Here is a 19,948-nt window from a genome sequence, read left to right as displayed (position 1 = left end):
GTGACTGAAGTTTCTCCCCAAGTTGATTTTTCTCCTAATCGTTTGCAGGCTGGTGGAAACCAGTTCTGTGCAGGGGCAGCCTCAGAGCTGCCCTGCCTGGGCACAAAAGGTTGGGCTGGGGAGAATACAGCGGAGGAAACACCTCCCTGGGTGCCTGTGGTTAAAGCCTTGCTGGAATCACCCTCGGTGCGGTGCTGGGAGTCCCCGGAGGCTCCTGCAGATGTTGTACCCCGAGGTCACAGCCTTTGCCCTTGCGTGCCGCCGGCTTTGGAGCCAGGAGCCTTCCCGGCCTTGTTCTTTGCCGGGCAGGCGGGGGGGAAGCCTTTCCTCCCCCCACCGCTCATTTGAAGCTGTGTTTGCAAAACAGCGCTTGGGTTTTGATGCTTTGCCTTGATTTGAATGCCCCAAGGGCTCTTTGATTGAGCGTCTTCACAACCTAATGTTCTCCAAGAAACCCAAACACTCTCGGTAATTAACGATGTGCAATTATGGGTGGGTTTATTTGTATCCTGACCTGTCATCTGGGCTGTGCTGGAGATTGGGATGGGGGTGGGTCTGGATCCTCCTGCGGGGATGGGACTTCGGGGGAGCTCAGCTCACAGCTGAGCTCCGGGAGGGGATGGAGCCGGGAGAGAAGGTGTGAACCCCACTCAATTCGCACTTTGCATCTGCAGTCACCTTTGGGTTTAACCTTTGCTTGCCCATGGAGAGGCAAAGACGTGATTGGTCCCTCTTTAAGCACTGGGGTCTGTTATTTTCCCTCCCAGGCAGAGCAGTGTCAGGGCTTACAGCGAGCAGCTCCAGGGAAAGCAGTGACGAGGCAGAGCATTACAGGGGGGAGAGAGGAGTGATGGATATACAGCAACGCTGCCTCCTGGATGTTCCTGAGTACAGATGAAAGTGGGGCTGGCAGCCTCTCCTCTCGATGCAATCTCGGCCCGCGGAGCTGTGCCGTGTTTAACGCGGTTACACGAGTGAGACGCCGCTGCCAAACCCTGTTTTCCTCCTTGTGTGGCTTGACAGAACATCGTGTTTAACCTCAGAGTGGATGGGATAAAACAAGGTTCTCTGTCAGGACTACAAATTCATGTTTCTGTCTGCACCTAAGCTCTGTCTTCCACTCCCAGCTGTGGCTGTTCCCATCGGCAGATAGGTGGGATGTTTTTGAGGGGACACAGCAGCCTAAAGCCTTGATCTTTTTAGTCTGAATTAAGTTCCTTTAAATTTATGCACCTAAACCACTTAACCCCTTGGAAAAATGCCTTCAGTCCCTAAAGAAAAGCCCTTGCAGTGGTTTGCTCACTAGCTTGGTCCACATCTGCTCATACCCAGATGTTGCCCCAGCTAAAAGCAGCCTCCATTTAGTCCCAAGTGTTACATATGTGTTCAAAACATCTTGTAGAGCCCTGTATGGGAGTTAATGTGTAACAGGGCTCTCAGCTCAGCATCTCTGAAAGCTGTCCAAGGCAAGCCCGTCCCCAGCACGTGGCGTTCCCATATGGAGAAGAACAGGGACCCAGCTCCATCCTGCACAGTCCATGTATGGAAAAGCTTGAGTGCTGATGGTCTCTAGCACAGCTCCCCAATATAATGGTGTAATAATTAACAACAGCATCTGAGTCTCCCAGCTCCTCACAGCCTGTTCGCCCCAGCGCTGATGCTGGGTCCAAGAGCCCCATATTGATGGTTGATCTCCTCGGGGTGGATTTGAGGCATGGAAGGTTTGTTGCTCATGCTTTGGCACATCTCTCTGAAAAATCAAACTGGCATTTCCACTGGGTGCCAAGAGCTGGGAGCTGTGGAGGGGGCTGCTGCAGACCCCCCTGCATGGACCAAGGCTTTAGGGATGCTTTATCAGCATCTCTTTGTTGTTGGCTCAAAATCTTGCCCTGCTCAGTGCTGTGGGAGAGAGCCCATGATGGATAATGGGATGTCCCTGCTCCCAATCTGATGGATGGGAACTGTTTGTACATGGAGCCAAATGTGGTGCCTTCTCCTGGGCGTGGTGTGATTCCAGGGCTCTTCCAGGACAGCTCAGAGCAACCCCTGTGTGTCCTAACGAGCCCCCTAATGAGCTTTGTTCGGGGCAGCAAGCACAGCTGCCGTGGGGACAGCTGGGAGACGCACGGAGCTCCTGGGCCCTCCATATGGATGCTCTTGACCTCTGAGGCCTCTGAAACTCCATGTGGCTGCTGAGGACACTGGAAAGGGTCAACCCCCTCTCCACACCCCCAACAAAAGGAGGGTTTGGCAGACACAGCCAGGACCAAGCAGTGAAACGATCCTAGAGGGAGGTGGAGGAAGCACTGGTTTTCCAGGGACACGGATTTGCAGCACGGCAACATTCCCTTGTAAACACGGGTTGGAAAAGCAGCTCCCACACGCACAACCCTCACTGGGTGCCCAGTAACTGGGGCCAGACGGGTCTAACGGGGCTGGGATCCAGCCACTGCCATGGAGAGGCTGCTGCAGCTCGGCCAGGCAGCACGGGGTGACTTTGAACCCCCTCCCCATCCCCACTGCTTTGTTATCGGGGCCATTGTGGGGCCGCCGGAGCCAATCCCTGCCAGCCCCGATTCAAAGTCCAGGTGCCAACCAACTTGAACTCTCCAGCATCCCCGCCGTGAAGCAATTATTCCCTCAGACACATTCATTGTTCTCATTACACCATAAATTGTGAATGAATTAAACATGCACTTACCACTATACACCACAGCTGTCAAGGAAAATAACACACCAATATCGCGCGGGGCTGGATCCCGCTCCCACCCCTCTCCCAGGAAGGTTTGCTGCTCACAGGGAAGGAGGCAGCAGCCAAGCTCGCTGGAGCTGGTATTTTCTTTATGGAGAGGCCAAATCTCTGTTCCCACTTACAGCAGCTCAGGCCAGGACTGTCTCCCTTGGATTTGATGTTTTAATTATGGTTTTTCTCCCCTTTTGGCCACATGGATATCGCTGCTGCGCAGAGGGAAGGCTGGTCCTGAGCTTCCAGACATCCCATGTCTTACTTGGGGCACAAAATCCTGCTGTGGGTGTGAGAGGAGAAATCCAGCCTTGCTTTGGGCTGGTGGGATAAAGCCACTGGAGCCCCTGTGCCAGCAGCAGGACATGCCTGGCCCAGAGCCCCCAGCCCAGGCACAGGAGTGCTGGGTTCACTCCCATGAGCATCCCAGTCCATTCTGGGAATTTCACTGGGAATTTCTGGGAAGCTGTAAAGGAAAGGTGATTTACAGGGAAGCTGTAAAAAGGTAATTCAGATGCCTGACTTGGTTTTAGGGTGCTGTATGCACACACACACACAGAGACACTTTCCCAAGAAGCAGCATGGGCGTTTATTTATTTTCTAATCTCTGATCCATGTCCACGGAGTTTATAGAGCTGGAGCAATCTCCTGGCGTGCCCAGATAAATTCCCTGATTGTTCCTGCTCCAAAGAGAGGACCTGGAGCTGGCAGCTACCTTGGGGTACAATGTTGGGATTCTCCAGACGGGATTACAGAGGGGGCTTTTCTTCTGAGTGCGGGAGCTGGAAGTTTGTCTGCATTTCTCTCCTTGCACCGCATCTCCAAGGAGGTTTTCACTTTCTAAGAAGGATGTTACCCACTGAGCTATTCATAGCAGTTAAATGAGAAAAGGGGTTAATAAAATACATGCTAGAATAAAGAAAATAAGATTAGAAGGACTGATGTTTTGGCTGTGAGGCCTTCTGTGGGCTGCAGAGAGACGGGGAAAAAAAGAAACAAGATTATTATTTCTTTTCTCTGGCTCAAAGAACTTCATGGCCAGAATGGCACCACTAATCCAATTTTCTTTCTAACAAGTATTTTATCAACACCTCTTTCTTTTTTCTCCCCTCTATTCTCCTTCCTTCGGTCTCTACACTGACATCTGATTAGTTGCATTAAAATTAAAGTTTCAGCTCCAGGCTGGCTCTGCTCACAGAGGCATTCGTGGGGCTCTCAGGAGCTGGGGATTCCTGGGACTGTGCCCATCTCCCCGCTGCTCACGTGTGCCTGTGCACACACAGTCCCTGCACTTTCTGGGCACCTGGTTTTCCCTCGCTGACCACAGCAAAGTCTCTTTTCCAGGCGCTCAGCCCCGCTTGGCAGAGGATCAGATGCAGCTCCACTGAAAGCAAACAGCCGCCTTTCTGAGGGAGTAAATATTTCGCAACATGTTACTTCAGTCTTATTTATTATGAACATATTTTCCCTTTTATCCGGGGATTTGCCAACTCTCCGGAGTCACAAAACCTCACTGCGGCCTCGCGAAGGGCAGCTGTGCCTCTCCTCCCCCCTTGCCATTCTGAGGGGATCCAGAGAGGTTTCACCCAGCCCTGGCTCCCCTCTGGAGGGAGGGATGTGTTGCAGGAGCCTGGGATCATCCCCTGCTCCTTCCCAGGGACACCTGAGGTGGGAGATTTGGTGTGAGCAGTGGTGTTGGGTCGTGGATCAGAGAGAGAAGTTCCCATAGGACCAGTCTGCCCCAGTATGTCCTGGAGGGGTTTTGGGGTAATACATTGGAGGAATAGGTGAAACATGAGGAGAGGAGTTGCTCTCCTGTTATCTGCCTTCTCTCCTAAACCTGCTGGAGGGAGAAAAAGGGAAGATCTTATGTGAGGGATGGTGCTGGAGGAGGGGTGGGTGGGGGAACGATCAAGAGGAGACCCCAGAGAGGACCCTTTATCTTGGGCAGAGGAGAAAATTAATTAAAGCCTTAAAAGAACCTGATTCATTTTCATCAGCCCATGCCTCCTGTCCAGCTGGGGGAAACTGCTGCTACACTGACCTCCCTTCCTGGAGGTGTGATGGGGCCAGGGTTGTGAGGGGTCCTGTGACTCCTGTGCTCCTCTGCGTAGGTGAGTTTTTGGTAGTGCCATTTTTTCCTTCTTTCAAGGATTAAAGAAGCAGATCCCCTTCCTGCAAGGTTTGCCTGGGTCTGGGGAGGATCTGAGGCAGGGCACCTGTGAGCACAGCAGCAGCTCGGGGGCTGCTGGCACCATGGGGTGCAGCCTTTGCCTGGGTCACTCCTGGTTCCCTGGGAGATGAAACTCCCCCTGTGTGTGCCGGGGGTCCAGCTCGGGGAGCAGATGTCACAGGGAGGTGTGCTCGGCCACCCTGCTGCTTTTGGAGGGACTGGGGTCATGTAGAGCCAAGAGATTTTCTCTACTGTGTTTAACTCCATTCCTCCATATAATAAGCTGAAAAAAGAAGATTGAGTAATAATCATCGTGCAAGAGAGGGTGTCGCTACAGCCAGCCCCTCCTATGGGATGGGGCCCAGCCCTCCATGGGATGAGCCCATGCTCTTCAGGGCAGGGGTTTCCAGCAGCCGAGGAGGCTCCCCAGGAGCTGGGCTGTGCCCTGACCCAGTCAAGGCAGCCTGTCCAGCAGCAGCATTTTTACAGGAACAAGGAGAACTTTATTCCTTTGTTACCTCCTTGGATCACCTTTCCCTTCCCTGAGCATCCAGGTGCTGATAACTGGCCAGAGATCAGAGCAGCTGGAGCAGGAGTGAGTGGCTCAGCCCTGGCTTTGCTGCCACAGTTTGGGATTACTGTTTAGCCAGGAATTAGCTGGCACAGGGGCTCCTCTGGTCCTCTGGGTTCGTGCATGAAGGGCTCTGAGGTAGAGAAGCAATGACCTGCCGTGGCTTGGGGTGTGAGGAATATCTCAGGCTGTTCCCATTTGTTCCTAATCCTTCTTGGCTTTTCTCTTCACTGGAAAATGAGGCCGTGTTGGAACACGACCTTGGTTCAGCATATTAATTAGTGGGATGTTTAAGATAGGTCAGCAGTTAAGCGTAGACAGGCACAGTCATGCTCAGCATAACGTCAGGGGATGGGAGTTAATCCTGCGATTCCAGCGGGATTCACTCAGCACCGGGTGGGGGAATGACGATCAACTGGAACTTTTTAGTCAAATTTGAGTTTTGATGGGAAATCAACATTTTCTACAAGCAGAGAGGAGTTTCTAATTCATGCTTTTTTCCTCCCCTCTGTAGCAAAGCTGAAATTCCAGGGCCAGGTGCAGCCAAACCCCAGAAAGTGGGAGTTCTGTGATGCAGCAGTGATCTGTAATGGACACGGTGGTGTGACATGGATGGGTGGCACTGCCATGGCCCAGCCACTGTGTGCTACTCCACTCCCCCACACTCTCCTTGTCCAAGCCTTCCATGGGAGATGCCATCTGGGTCTGTGAAATGCAGAGTAAAACTACAGCTCCTGTGTTGTATTGCATTTTTAAAAAGAAGGTATTTAGTTGCAATATAGGGTTTATCAGGATTTTCTTTGAGTTGGCTCAGTTTTCTTTGGAAAACCTTTCCTGTCAGGACATTTTCCACTGATTTGATGGAGAAGACCAGCAGGACCCCACTGAACCAGCAAATGATCCCCCAGTCTAGGCTGTGGCAGCACGAGCACCCCAGGGTGCACCGGCCACCAGCCATGACCTCCCTCCCTCCATTTCTTCATCCCAGACATGGTGTTTGATGTCCCTGCCTGGTGTCACCCCCACTCTGGACCCCCAGTGCCACGTGCCAGCTCCACAGCCGCCCCTCACGCCGTGTCTGTGCAGGCTTCGTTAGCATTTCTCAATCAACGCTTTCTCGTTAGTGGCTGGGGCCACTGGGAGCTTTGAATGAAGGTGGAGCCAGGCCAGAAAAAGATCCTCTCCTGAAAAATTATGATGAAAGCAATAATGGCTGGGTCCTTGAGTAATGCCTGCCTATGACGATCGTTGTCTGGAGGCTACTTAATTACGAAACTCTGTTCTCAGCCTCGGGCTTCACGGTCTTGTGCCTTTACTCTCTCTTGAGCAATGTTTTATTGCTATTGTCCTCAACCTACTTCATATTAAGTTCAGAGTATCTGAAAGTTATATGAAATATATCTTGGTTTTCTATTCTATTTGCATGAATTTCTTGTATTGTGGGGTTTGTTTGGTTTTTTATTGGTATCTGAAAGCCTAAAGCTGGGATTATCTAAAGGATTATAGGAGAATTAGGCACCCAAAGCCAATTGATTTTTCTCTGTGAATTAGCCAAGTGCATTTGGAGGGCTGGAGATTTTGGTCTGTACTCATGGTTTCAGGTCCACCTTGTACCCTCTTGGTAGAGAGCTCAGCACAACTCGGGTGGCCTTAGAAAGGTGCTGAAGCAGGAGCAGTCAGTAAGAAAGTGCAGGTACGAGGAGGGAGACGTGGCCCTGAGACATTAAACCGCCTTTGAAAATCTCCTTCTGACTCCCCGAGGCTCTCTTGAAAACGCCACTCTAAGTTACCATCAATTTTGATAATTAAGCACTGGTTTAATTTTAGAGTAACAATAATTGTCAACATTTTCCAACCCAAGCACCTTAAATTAGACACGCAGCTACAAAGGTTGGCGCGGGATCAAAGCGCGGCGGTGCAAGCTTTTTGGGAGATGCTGAGCACACACCGAGGTTGTGCTCAGGACTTCACAAACCCAGGCCATGTGGGCTTGGTCCCCTGCCAAACGTGGTGCACTCAACATGCGTTTCAACACCTCGCTTTAGGCACCTCGGATTAAAAAAAATTAAACCAAAAGAATTGGCTGGGAGTGTTACTCCGATTTTCCCCGGATGGGGAAAGCGCGGGCTGGCTGTGGTTCTGTGGGGAGAGGGCTGGGTCACAGAGTGGAGTCCATGCAGGGTGTGACAAGGATGTCCCCAGCACCCTGGTGCCAGGACCAGGACAGCAGGACCAGGAGGCAGCCGGGAGAATTCTCTGAGCCTCCTTCCCCGTCCTCCAAGAAGGGAGAGAAGCCTCCCGCGGTGGCTTTGTGGTGGCTGTTGGCAGCAGGGAGGGGTGGCCAAGGCAGCACCTTCTGGGTGGCAGCGGGGTGCAGGTGGCAGAGGTGCTGCTGCTCCCAGGGAAAGGCAGGAAGGATTCCCGCTGGGGCATCCTATGGGAGGGAATCCTTCCCGAGAAGGAGTCGCCCGTGTCCTGCTGGGCATCGCCCGGTGCCAACGCTGGGCCCGGGCCCTCCTTGCTTTGGGGTGGGGGTCATTGCTGGGGCCGGGGAGGGGCCCCAGCGCAGGGCACCCATCCCGTGTCCGTCCGTGCCGGGCCCAGCGGGGCGAGGTGCCGTGGCGAACATCAAAGCCGTGATTAAGCCAATTCTTTAATCGTATCTCTCTGCGCCTTTGATGAGGCTTCACCTCGCCGTGCTCCCCACGCCCAGCCCCACCCCGGGATGGTGCTTTTGCTTTATTTTTCGCAGTGATTTGGAAGTTGCTGGGGCTCCTCTTTTTTTCTTCATTCCCCCCCTTTTTTTCGCCTCATTTTTCCTTTATTTTTCCCCTTTTCTTTTCCTTCCCAAGGCTCCTGCCAGAGCTCGGTGTTCCCCCAGCCCCCCGAACCCCCAGCCAGCCGTTAAGGGCACATTCACACCTTTTTTCCTTGCCTTGTCTCCCCTTTATTCTTATGAAGCTCTCATTGATTATTGCCCTTAAATTCCTCAGTCCGGTCATAGATAAAAGGATAACCACTTCAAAGCAAAGTGTTAAGAGTTTAACCTCGAGCTAAAAGAGTGGACAACAAGGTAATTGAGGGTAATAACTGATCACAGACCTACTTTCAAAGGCACATGCAAGCCTCACTTTCAGATGGCTTTAATTTTATTAACATTTGTAGCAGCTCTAGATGCTTTTGAATCATTACAAACTTCAAAGGTTGAGGTAACACTCCAAATGGAGAACCTGACACCAGGTTTTTTGTTCAGGCCCACATCATATTGATAGTCTCTCTTGCAAGCATGTAACATCTCTTCTCAAACTATAAAAACCTAGATGAAGAAAATATTGCCAATAGAGAAGATCAAAGCCTGAACCTCCCTTTGAATGATCCCAAAGAAGTCAAAACAGAAAACAACACGGAAAAAAAAAAGCATCTATATTACTTCAACTGTCTTTATCCATATTTAAACTTGTCTGCTGAGGCAGATGAGGATGGATCATTCTCCCAGAGTTTTATCAAACTATTTGGCTGATCCTCTGTTTCTCTTTGGGCGTTTGGAGCTGGCTCTTTCGCTTTCTGTGGCACTTAAACCCAAGATTTGGAAACAGCACATAGAGGAACAGCCCTGACTCAGCTGGAAGGGGAGCCAGGTGAGGCAAACCTAAAAAATATAAACTGAAAACACAGAGACTAAAATGAAAATGATAAAAACACCCACAGTTCTCCTATCTCCAGCCCCTGGTAATCACCGGAATAAAGGTCATCTGTGGATGTTGAGCTGGTTTACAGCCCAGTGGGGTCAGGGTTCCCCCCGTGCCCAGGGATGTGCCCGTGGTCACCCCGGGCTGGGTTTGCTGGTGCAGCTGCACAGCTCCTTGTGCCTGATCCAGTGCAGCCATTCCAGGGGCCACATGGTGAATGAGCCCAGGAATTGATCCAGGGTATAAATAGCCATTTTCTTTGTCTATTTTTTGTGCGGGAAGGGTTATTTTTAGCTGGGTGAGTTCCCTGAGCTAATGCCTGAAGCATTCACAATGAAGGGGGTGGCCCAAGGAAACGGGCTGGCCCTGCTGCCAAAAAACACATCCCCGCTCCCCTCTGCAGAGGGGCTGCTGCCACTTCAGCGGGTGCCCAGGCTCTGTGCAACTTGAGTGGTCAGGGAAAACCTCCCCAGCTGTTTCAGCCTCTGCAAAATCATTGAGAGAAGAAAAATTACTCCGAATTTTTTTTTCTTACTGGTGTACAGCAGGTTCTATAATGGTGTAATCCTTTCCTCCTGATTTGCATCGGTGTAATAGCAGTATTAGGAAGGTTATTATTTTAGTGCACTCCAGGACAAAGGGCTGGGTTTGACTCCAGGGTGTTTAACAGTGTCTCAGCTGTGACTGCAGCTGGTCCAGCGGTCACAGAATCATGGAATGGTTTGGATGGGAAGAGACCCTAAAGACCATCTTGTTCCACCCCCTGCCATGGGCAGGGACACCTTCCACTCTCCCAGGGCGCTCAAAGCCCTGTCCAGCCTGGCCTTGGGCACTTCCAGGGCTGGGGTGGTCCTCCTGTGACAGCTCAAAACTCCCACTGCTCCAGTCTGGAGATGCAGAGCTGTCCCAGCTGGAGCACAGTGGGTTTGTTCAGACTGAAGGCCAGAGCTTGGTGACTGACCCCGGGTCTCTGACCCAGGGTTTTTGTCACCTCAATTGGAGCCACGAGTGACAGATCCACAGTCCCAGTGCTGGCTGGTGTCAGGTGTATCACAGGAGAGCCTCATTATCCGTGTTCACTTCAAGAGCAGATGTCAGCGTGTCTGAGCTTGTGGAAACCACATCCTTTTAAATGTATTAAATAACTCTGTTTTGAGCCTGCTCCGATATTACATTCTCCATGAACTGAAATCAATTTAATATAAGCTGCTCTCTCTGCTCTTGGCTTGGGGCTGTGTAATGAAAGGACAATGGTGTATTGCTTAAATGTATGGAATTTATCTGACTTTATTGTCTGAAGTTACGGCGAGAAGAATAATCAGCTATTCCAGCATTTCTTTTCTTGAGTCCATTATCAGAGAGGGTGGATAAATGGGATCCAGCACTAAAACACATGTTGCAGATGCCCAAGGCAAGCCCTTGCAGACCTGGACCTGCACAAAATGTGCTCAGAAATCGCTGCCCCTGTGGCCAGTTTGTTCCACTGGAGCTGCTGCCCCTCCTGTGCCGTCCCCCAGGCCAGCCCAGAGCAGGAGGTGCCCCATTTTCCAGGGAGCTGATCATCATCCCAATGGGCTTCAGTGGGAGACACACATCACAGCAGTGCTCTTAATTAATTTAAACAGCCAGGTATGGGATGTGGATCATAGTCAAAGTGTTATTTCCATGCTTTCCAAAGTTTATTTTCCATTTCTAAGCAAACCCCTTCATCCATGATGAAGATGATGGGAGTGCTCTCCTTCCAGCTTGCAAGGGGCTTGTGTGAAAGATCTTATTTCCATTCCATGCACAGAGGTGAATAGACCCTAAATGTATCTCTGGCAAATTCCTCAGAACCAGTGTTTTTTGGAGGTGTGAAACCCCACAGCAGCATGGTTGTCCTGTAGCCAACCTGACTCTGTGTTACCCACAACAGGATTTCAACTTTTCCTGCTTTCTAGGAGTTTTTAGGGCTTCCCCCAGGTGGAAATGTTCCCATTACAAACCAAACTTATCTCAGGAAGCAGCAGCTGGGACTTAGGAGGTGACAGCAACCTCCTGTTCCCCTCTGTACTTCCTGCCACCATCACCATCCCCTGTCAGGGGCTCCCACTGCATCACCATTAATGAGCTGATCTGCATGTTTGATTAGAAGGCCTTTGATTAGACACGTGGAGGGGGTGTGCTGGCCTTTTCCAGGGTAATAACAGCAAGGTAGGAACTGCTTCAGTGCCAGAGGACCCTCCTGGGGATGGGCTCTGTTCCTCAGTCCCATGAGCTGGAAAGGCTCTTGGAGGAATAGAGTGCTTAGAGGGGAAATCATTATCCAGACACTTGTGAATGCTACCAAAAAGGGGGGGGGACAGGGGAGAACTCTCAGCTGTGACGTGAAAGGGCCTGGAATGTGCTCTCAGGATAACAGGAGACTCGAGTTAGATTTGTTTTCAAATATTAAAAAAAAAAGAGAGTGTTCTAATTTGAGGCCTGCTGGAAAAAGAGGGAAAAGCCCAGAAGCTGTTTTGGGACTGGGGATGAAGAAATGGGGATGTGGTCTAATAACGCTTCAGTTTCTCCTGATTTTCAGTAATATGAGGTTCTCAGCCCCCCCACCCCAGTTTCTTATGGGGAGAAAGGATACTGGGTAATTTCCAGGCTTCTGTGAAAGGATTAGAAAGCAAAAGAAGAAAAGACTAAAATAGTATTTTGATGGTCTCTCCCCCAGCATGAAGATTTCTAGTAAAAAGAAAAAAAATCATTAGTGAAATGTATGTCCAAGCAGCTTTTTGGGTCTAGTCAGGAGAGAGACCAACCTCCCACTCACCAGGTTTCCCTTCCTTTTAATGAAAAGGGAAAACAAAGCTGCCAATATTAATTATTTAAGGATTATGGTGGAGGTTCCCACAGTGGAAGAAAACACCTTTTCATACAATCAATAGGGCTTTGGCAGGGGAAGATACGATCTACTAAAAAGAAATGTGGATAACCAGGGAGAAGGGGGAGCAGTGCAATGTGATTTTAGATGAAATGGCACCGATAATTTGGTGCTGGTTTGGACACAGGTGCTCAGGAGGGGTGACCTGAAGGTCTGGTGATGTGAGGGTGAGGTTTTCTCCATGCAAAGCCTCCTCTCCCCAGCCTGCATTTCACACCTGGAGATAGAGGCATCCTTAAGAAAATTAATGTTTCTTTTGTGGCCTCAGGACTGGTCCAGCTTGTGAGAGGCATCACCCAGCTCCTGACAGCACCACAGGGGCTGGAATCTCACACCCTTCAATGTCCTTAATTCTGAGAATTGAATGGACAGGCAGAAACAAACCAAAGCAGGTATAATTTTAGGGTACTCAACTTCGACAGCACACCTAAAAATAACCGTGCACAAAGGGCTTGGGTTTTTCTTTTTACCCCTGGAAGTGAAAAGTTTTATTTGACTTTATGATCTGAAAGTTTTCCACTAGTCAGGAAAGCCTGTTCTCTCCTAACCGTTGTCTCTCCTCCTGCTTTTTCCATTACCATCCTGCTTTAAGGGCTGTGTGGATCAGGATATTCAGGTCCAGGAAGGTTTTTTTGGGAAAAAGGTTTTTTGCTCCCCAGTAGCAGGCAGGGGTGGGAGTGGACTGTGGCAGCCCAGCAAGCACCGAGCTGCACAGGAAGGGTTAAACTTCATGCTGCAGCTGCAAAGCCCAATTTCTTTATTTCCTGTTAATGACATTATTGCCTACATAAAACCATTGAAACATGTTTCTTTCATTTGTTTAATTTCAAATTCTGAGCACACTAGCTGGAAACTATGTTTAATAGTTAAACTCAAAACATTTGGATTTCCTTCCCTCACCGAGATTTGCAGGGAGTGCGCTTCATACTTAGCTGGGTTTTCAAGGAGCCATTTTTACACAGCCATAGGAGCCAGCCAGAAAACAAACCAGATTAAATTGCAGAATCAAATCACATCAGTTCAGGCTGGTAACACATCATATATTTCCCTTCCTCTGCAGTCAGGCCAAGATACCATCGGCCCCAAGTCGTGTTCTCCTCCAGGAGCATCCAGAGCCAGGGCACCCCTCTGTGCACGCAGGAGTAGGGCTTCCCTGAGCATGCCTGGAAAAAATGTTCCTGTTTCCATGAAAAAATAGAATGGAATCTCCTTCAGGCCTTGCTGGCACTGATGCTCCTGTCACCTCCCCACGTTCCTCCTGCTGCACTTCACGTGCCCGAGAAGGGCGATGTGGGAGTGCAGGGTGGGAAGGAGGAGGGCACGTGTAGGTGGATCTGAGCCGCCTTAGATTAGAAGGGAAGTCCTTAAATCTGAGCCTGTTTGGCAGATAAAGCTCCAGGCTGCCACAGACACAGTGTCTGTAGATGATTTTAGCAAAACCTCTGGGAGGGGTTTGTCCCCCTGTGTGGTTTGTCCCACTCGGGGTGATGGACGCTCACAAGCAGTTGTTGTGTAGAGCTGGTTGCTTGCCTGGTGGAGTGTCTAAACGTCACTTCATAAGCACTCACAGCATTAGAGCGTGGAGGAACTGGGCTTTAAACCACCTCAGGTCCAGCTTCTCCTTGGCACTGTGCACTAATGAAGCCCAGAATCACCATTGTTTAGCAGAAGCAGTGAGTAGATGGGGGAAAAGGAGGAATATGGCCCTGAACAGGACTTTAAGGAGCCATCACTGACCTGGCAAGAGAACCACACTCATTGTTCTGCCATGGCATCACGGGTACATCCCTGGAAGCCACGGCAGTGCTCAATTTTCCATCCAAAATATCCATATTTGACTAAAAAATTCAATAGGATTTAAATGCTACCTTCAAGAGCCATGTGCCTTCCACTAGACCAGGCTGCTCCCAGCCCCCTTCAACCTGGCCCTGCACATTTCCAGGGATGGGGAATCTTGCAGCCCTGGTATCCTTGTTACTCAAACAGGAAGGTGGCAGAGAAAGCGATGTCTCATTTGGGCATGGTGAGGAAGGGGTTGTGGAAAAAATAAGTTATGGGAAGTTGGTCGTAAATATCCTCATTTACCTCTTTTGCCCCCACCCTCTCTTCAATCACGATTCTGTGCAGGTGATGGAAGGAGTTCAGAAATGTTAATGGATAGCAAAGCGCTCGTGTGTGTTTTATCAGCTCTCCTGGAATGGTTAATGCTGATACCGTGCCCCTTTCAAGTCTAAAAAATCTGGGCAAGCGTGTGCAGATAGCAGGGAGTGCACTGAACAAAACATCAAGGAAAAGAGTCTGTAGGGGGGAATGGAAATGGTAAAAGGATTATAGGAGAGAAAATGTATCGGACTTATCTGGTGATACTCGGTAACAAAAGTGTGTCGGTTTATGAAATGAACTTCAAATCCCATAAATCTAATTGTGTGTTTTCTTGTCTTATTTGTGAGTGACTCTGGCAGTGCTTTTTTTCCCCCACTGGAAAAGCATGTCTGTGTGTGGATAATGCCCTGTGCCTGCAGTGTATTGGGCGATTACACAGCCTGTCGGGTTCATACCTCTTAAGCTAATGATGTTAAACTAGTTTATTAAAAAGAAAAAAAAAAGGAGAATAACTTCAAAGGTTCACATGTGGGTTGCAAACCTCTCATGTCTTCTGTATACAGGGCCTTCCTCTTATTTTGATCAAGACTGTTCCCAGCACTTCTGTTGAAATAGTCTCAAGCCTTTGATCTCGTTATCAATGTGACCACCAGTGCGAGTGCAGTGACAGAGGGTGACGTCAGCCACACTCGTGGGGCTGGATCCTGCCCTCTGTGGGTCCCCCCTGGGCTGTGCCTATCACAGGGGAGTTTTCCTGCTGGGAAAATGATTTTTAGACCCTGAGCCCCTGGCCCACTCTGTCTCGGGGTCTAAATTACCAAGGTGGGAAGAGTAAATAGGGCTTTGCCCTCTCCATGCTTGGCCAGGGAAGGGCAGGCACAGGGATGGAGTGGGGAGCAGGGAGGGGAGGGGTTGAGGGGGTCTTGGAGGGGATTTGACCCCCAGTGGGGGCTGGTGAGGGGTGTGCAGGGAGAGGAGGGAGCTCAGCATCCTTGTTTCGTGTTTCCTCTGTGATTTCCATCAGTGTCCTTGTGATCCCCTGGAAGTGTCCAAGGCCATGTTGGACATGGCTTGGAGCAGTCTGGTCTAGTGGAAGGTGTCCCTGCGTATGGCAGGGGCATGGAACAGGATGAGTTTTAAGGTCCCTTCCAACCCAAACCAGTCTGGGATTCTGTGATTCTGTGATCCTACCATGGTTTTAGCAGAGGAAGCACTTTCGAGGTGCATCAGCAGAGTCAGCATCAGGCAGCAGCAGCAGCACCATGCTCTGGCCTGATGGTGGGGGCTGGACAGGCTGTGGTGGCATCTCTCAGGTTTTTGAGGCTCTCCATGAGGAAGGCAGTGCCCTGGCCCACAGTGTGTCCCTCTGCACAGGGAAGGGCTCTGACTTTGCCCCCTGGTTTAGGATTTGTGGCTCCTGACAAGCACCATGTGGATGTTGCTATGATGTACTGGGGCTGCTGGATTTGAGTTGATTGAGCTCCTGGTCACCTGTCACCTCCACAAAGCCCTTACAGGGGCCAACAGAACAGCCCTGGTGCAGCCCTCAGAGCCTTCACACTGCTGGTGTCTGACCTGGTGTTCTGCAGGAAGACAACAACCTGGAGCCATCTCTTTTGGAGCAAAGCACCTGCCTTGTGGGCAGCCAGGAGCCAGGCTAGCTGGGTGCAGTCAGGATGAGCCCAGGGAGTGTGGGCTGGCACATCTGCAATGCTCCCAGAGCACACCAGGCCTTAAAAACCCTCCGCCTTTTTATTTCCCGCTTTTTTTTTTTTTTACTACCTGCTCTAAAAAAAGCTTGCAGAAAAAAAAATTAATTTCTCTTTATTGTGTGGCTTCACTGTGAACTGATTCTTTTAATCTAAAATTATTCCTTTTTGGTGCCACAATCTGACTTCAAGCTTCTTTGCTGCCTGTGAACATGACACACAGCAGCAGCCAGAGAGGAGGGGACAGGCTGTCTCTGGCCTTTGCTGGGCACCAGGAGGGCTGAGCACGGCTGGAGGACACTGCTTTAAACAGCTTTTTGCAGTCGTTTTCTCCCTCATTTAACTGAGTTTTTATCTCAGATGCAGAAGGGCTAACAAATAAAATATAAATAGTTAATTTTCCCTCTGTTCAACCTGGGAATTCAGATTCAAGTTTAGACTGGAAAATCAGAAGGAAATTCAAAGATCCTCTGCTTTCTTGATGACTGCAGCTGCTACCTGAACACAGAGATTCCCTGTAGATCTGTGAACAAGGACTTCCAGAAGCTGATAAAGATGAAGAAAACTCTGGAAGACCTTCCTGTACCTGCCACCGCCTGCCTAGTTCATCGGATTACTTTCAAATCCCAGGCACTACGTGACTCTTCCCTGTTGGCAGGAGGAGAAAATAGACTGTCTGACTGGACATGCAGCACATGAACGGGGCCACCGCCGCTCTGGGCAGGACAAGCTGCTCCGTGGGCACCTCCATACAAAGCCACGGCCCCAGGGGCTCGCCCTCCCCTTGTTTTGTTCCCTAAGTGTCCCCTTCTGGTGGCTGGCATAAAGAGGATGCTGAGTTAGGCAGGTGTTTGGGTGGGCTCCTCTTCTGCACGTGCAATCCCCAGTAATTTGGTAAATTAAGTCCCTGTCTGAGTTTCTGGGTTGCTCTCCCAGGGCATCGGAGCAGGGTGGTGTTATTGCACAACGGGATTTGGAGAGAACCTGTTGGTTAAATGACATTTTTATGAAATAGGATGAATGAGACTTAATGAGATTTTCTTCCAAAGGAAACGAGTCTGAGGTTTTCAGCCTCCATTATAATGGCTTAATTTTCTGTGCTGTAGCAGTAAATGGGACTCGGAGAGGTTTTTGTCTGACATTGTTTCAAAGAAAGGCGTAAGGAGAAAGAGGTTGTCCCTTCTGGTGGTTGGAGGTCCTGGACTGGAGGTGACACCACTGTCACTGTCCCAAGGAGCCCAGAGGGACACAGGCTGTTCATTAGTCCAGGAAAGAACCACTTTGTAGGGCTCAGTAGCATCTGGCATAGTGGCACATCGATATTTGGCATTATGAGCAGCAAAAATATTAATAATTCTAATACTTCATAACTGCTCGTTGTGCCTAGAAAGGGCTTTTACCATTCAGCTCGTGGGTTGGGCAGGACATTTGCTTTCCATGCCCAGTGGTGGCCATTCCCAGGCCTGGAAAATGTGTAATTGGGCAGCAACAACAAATTCACCCATGTGTTATTTCATTGTTAGCCCAGGTTGCCCAGTCCAGGCATGGTCAGCTCTGTGCTGCTCTGTGAGGCTCCCAGATGGATTCAGCCATTGGATGGGTGACAAAATTGTTGGCTTCAAAGGACATCACGTCCAGGGCCACCATGACACAGCCTCTTGGGGTGTTTGCTTTGTGTTCTGGTGCAGAGGGGGTTGAGCAGGGCCTGGAGCTGGGGAAACAGGAGCTCTGTGCCGTGGGGTGAATCCAAGCTCTGGGTTTAGGGATGGTGCAAACCAACAGCTCTTCCAACAGCTCATACAGAGAAGGGTGGGAAGGGAGAGGGACAGGTCTGTGCCCAGGATCCTGTTTCTGAATGCACATTTAGGATCAGGTTAAGTCCCTGGGATCAGCAATAGAGTATCCCCGGGGTGCCCGCTGCTGTTGTCCCATGTTCCCTGTCATTCCCTTGGGATTTGCCTTTGCAGGACAGGAGGGAGAGGGTGAGGTGCTGGGACCAGTGTGGTGCTGGGAGCAGGGTCCTCTGGGCTGCGGTCCCTGGGGCTCTGGGTATTTTTGCTGGCTGGAACGGGCTCTGGAGTGTGCCCCAGAGGTGGGGACAGGACAGTGTGTGACCCCACGGCCTGGGGACAAGGGCTGGTCCATCGAGGGGCTGCACTGTGCGTTTGCATTTCCCAGGAGGTGCCCTAATGATGTTCAGGCACAGCAAACGTGGAAGGTGCCGCTTCTTTTGCCAAAGGCTCCAAAGGCTTTGCCACTGCCCTGCCTGGAGTGACAGGATGAGGGGCAGTGGCTGCACACTGACAGAGGGCAGAGTTACTTTGATTGTTAGGAAGAAATTCTTCCCTGTGAGGCTGGGGAGGCCCTGGCACAGGGTGCCCAGAGAAGCTGTGGCTGCCCCTGGATCCCTAGCAGTGCCCAGGGCCAGGTTGGATGGAGCTTGGAGCAACCTGGGACAGTGGGAGTTGTCCCTGCCCATGGCAGGGGGTGGAATGGGATGAGATTTAAAGTCCCTGCAAACCCAGACCAGTCTGTGATTCTATAATAATGATAAAAATCAAGCCAAGCTGGGCTCCATCAGCTCTGCCAGCTGGACCAAGGTGGGCTCTGGACAGAGGAGCAGCTCCCGGTGGGGGAACTGTGGAGCCCCCGGGTTCAGCCTCGGAGCAGGCTGAGGAGAAGGAGGGCAGGAGGATCCTTGGATCTGGAGGGCAGGTTTGGGGGCCAACCCCTAATTAAAACCTTTCATATGAAGTTCCAAACCCTCCATTCCGTGCCTGGTTAATATTTAACAGCTGGGGCGGGAGATGGGAACACAACTGCGGCCGGGCTTCAGCTGTTTTGTCACTTCTATTGCAATCAGGGATTGTTTAATTAGCCTGAAGAGCGAAAACAGGCCCTCGGATTATATATATATATATTATAATAATATGGGGACCCGCCCCGTTTTCTCCTCGACGTGAAAACTTTTCGCAAAGTTTTTAATGCCGGGGAGAAGCCCCCGCCCCGCAACGCTGCGGTGGGCTGGGGAAGGGGACGGGGGGATGCCTGGAGGGGTGCGGGGGATGCGCGGAGGATGCGCGGGGACTGCGCGGGGCGGCGCAGAAAAAAGGGCGCCTGCGCCTTTAAGGCGGCGGAGCGGCGGCTGCGATCGCTTCCCTTTGATAAGGTCCTGGCAACTCTGTAGCCGCCGCGGGATGCCGCGAGAAGGGCGCAAAAAATAAATCCTGCCCCAAAAAATATAATAATGTAATTTTCCTCACGAGCGCTGATCTATGCACCCACCCCCCCGCCCCCGCCCGCGCTGAAGCCGCCCCCGCGCACGCCTCGCACCGGGGATGCCCCGGGGGTGGGAGCATCGGGAGGGGCAGGAGGTGCTCCCCCGGCTTCTCCCTCTTTCCCTTTTTAATTTCAAAAATTCTTTGGGGGCTGTTTTCGGCCTCTTTTCTTTTTTTTTTCTTCTCTTTTTTTTTTTTTTTTTTTTTTTTTTTAGTGCGCTACCGCCCTTGCAGGACCGCTCCGCCGGGCTGCGCTTTGATGCTGCGGGGGGAGCCCGGGGCGGGGGGCGGAGGGAGGGGGGGGGCGGGACCTGCGCTTTTGTATTTAAAATAAATAAAATAAATAACCAGGGAGGGAGGGAGAGGAGGGAGGCGCGGATCGCAGTGGGCTCCTTCCCTCGCAGCCCCCCCCCCCCCGCCTTTACCCTCCTCTTTCCCGATGCTCTCCGATGCGGTTGCACCGCCGGGGAGGAGAGGAGGAGGAGGAGGAGGAGGAGGAGGAGGAGGAGGAGGAAGGCCGGCGGGGGGAGCGGGTGCAGCCTGCGCGCTGCCGGCGGCGGGGAGCGGCGGGGCCGCGGGCGCGCAGCGAGCTCCGGCTCGGCGGTGAGTGGCAACTTCGGGGGCGGCGGCTGCCGCTTCTTCTGCTTTAGATACGGATTTTTCTCCTAATTTCAATTATTTTCTTTAAATTTTTTTGATATTTTTTGGGGGGTGCCCGCGCTGCCGCCCTCCGCGGGCGCGGAGCCTCCGCGCTGCCCTTGCCCGCCCGGG

At 51.2% G+C, this 19,948-nt stretch overlaps 1 protein-coding gene across 3 annotated transcripts in view; it reads left to right on the top strand.

Annotated features, from left to right (window-relative positions):
* Nucleotides 1-19,948, top strand: part of AXIN2 (axin 2) — a 46,097-nt gene that overhangs the window by 1,573 nt on the left and 24,576 nt on the right. For 2 of the 3 annotated variants that reach the window (XM_069032302.1, XM_069032300.1), the window contains exon 1: nt 19,734-19,780. The exons of the other annotated variant lie outside the window; for it this stretch is intronic. The gene's annotated coding sequence lies outside the window, so the exon portion shown is untranslated. Of the gene's footprint in view, nt 1-19,733; nt 19,781-19,948 lie in introns of those variants that run through there. 3 annotated transcript variants of the gene reach the window in all.

Source organism: Aphelocoma coerulescens, chromosome 18 (assembly GCF_041296385.1).
Source record: "Aphelocoma coerulescens isolate FSJ_1873_10779 chromosome 18, UR_Acoe_1.0, whole genome shotgun sequence".
In the NCBI taxonomy this organism is placed as follows: Eukaryota; Metazoa; Chordata; class Aves; order Passeriformes; family Corvidae; genus Aphelocoma; species Aphelocoma coerulescens.
This window is presented reverse-complemented; position numbering and strand designations above follow the sequence as displayed.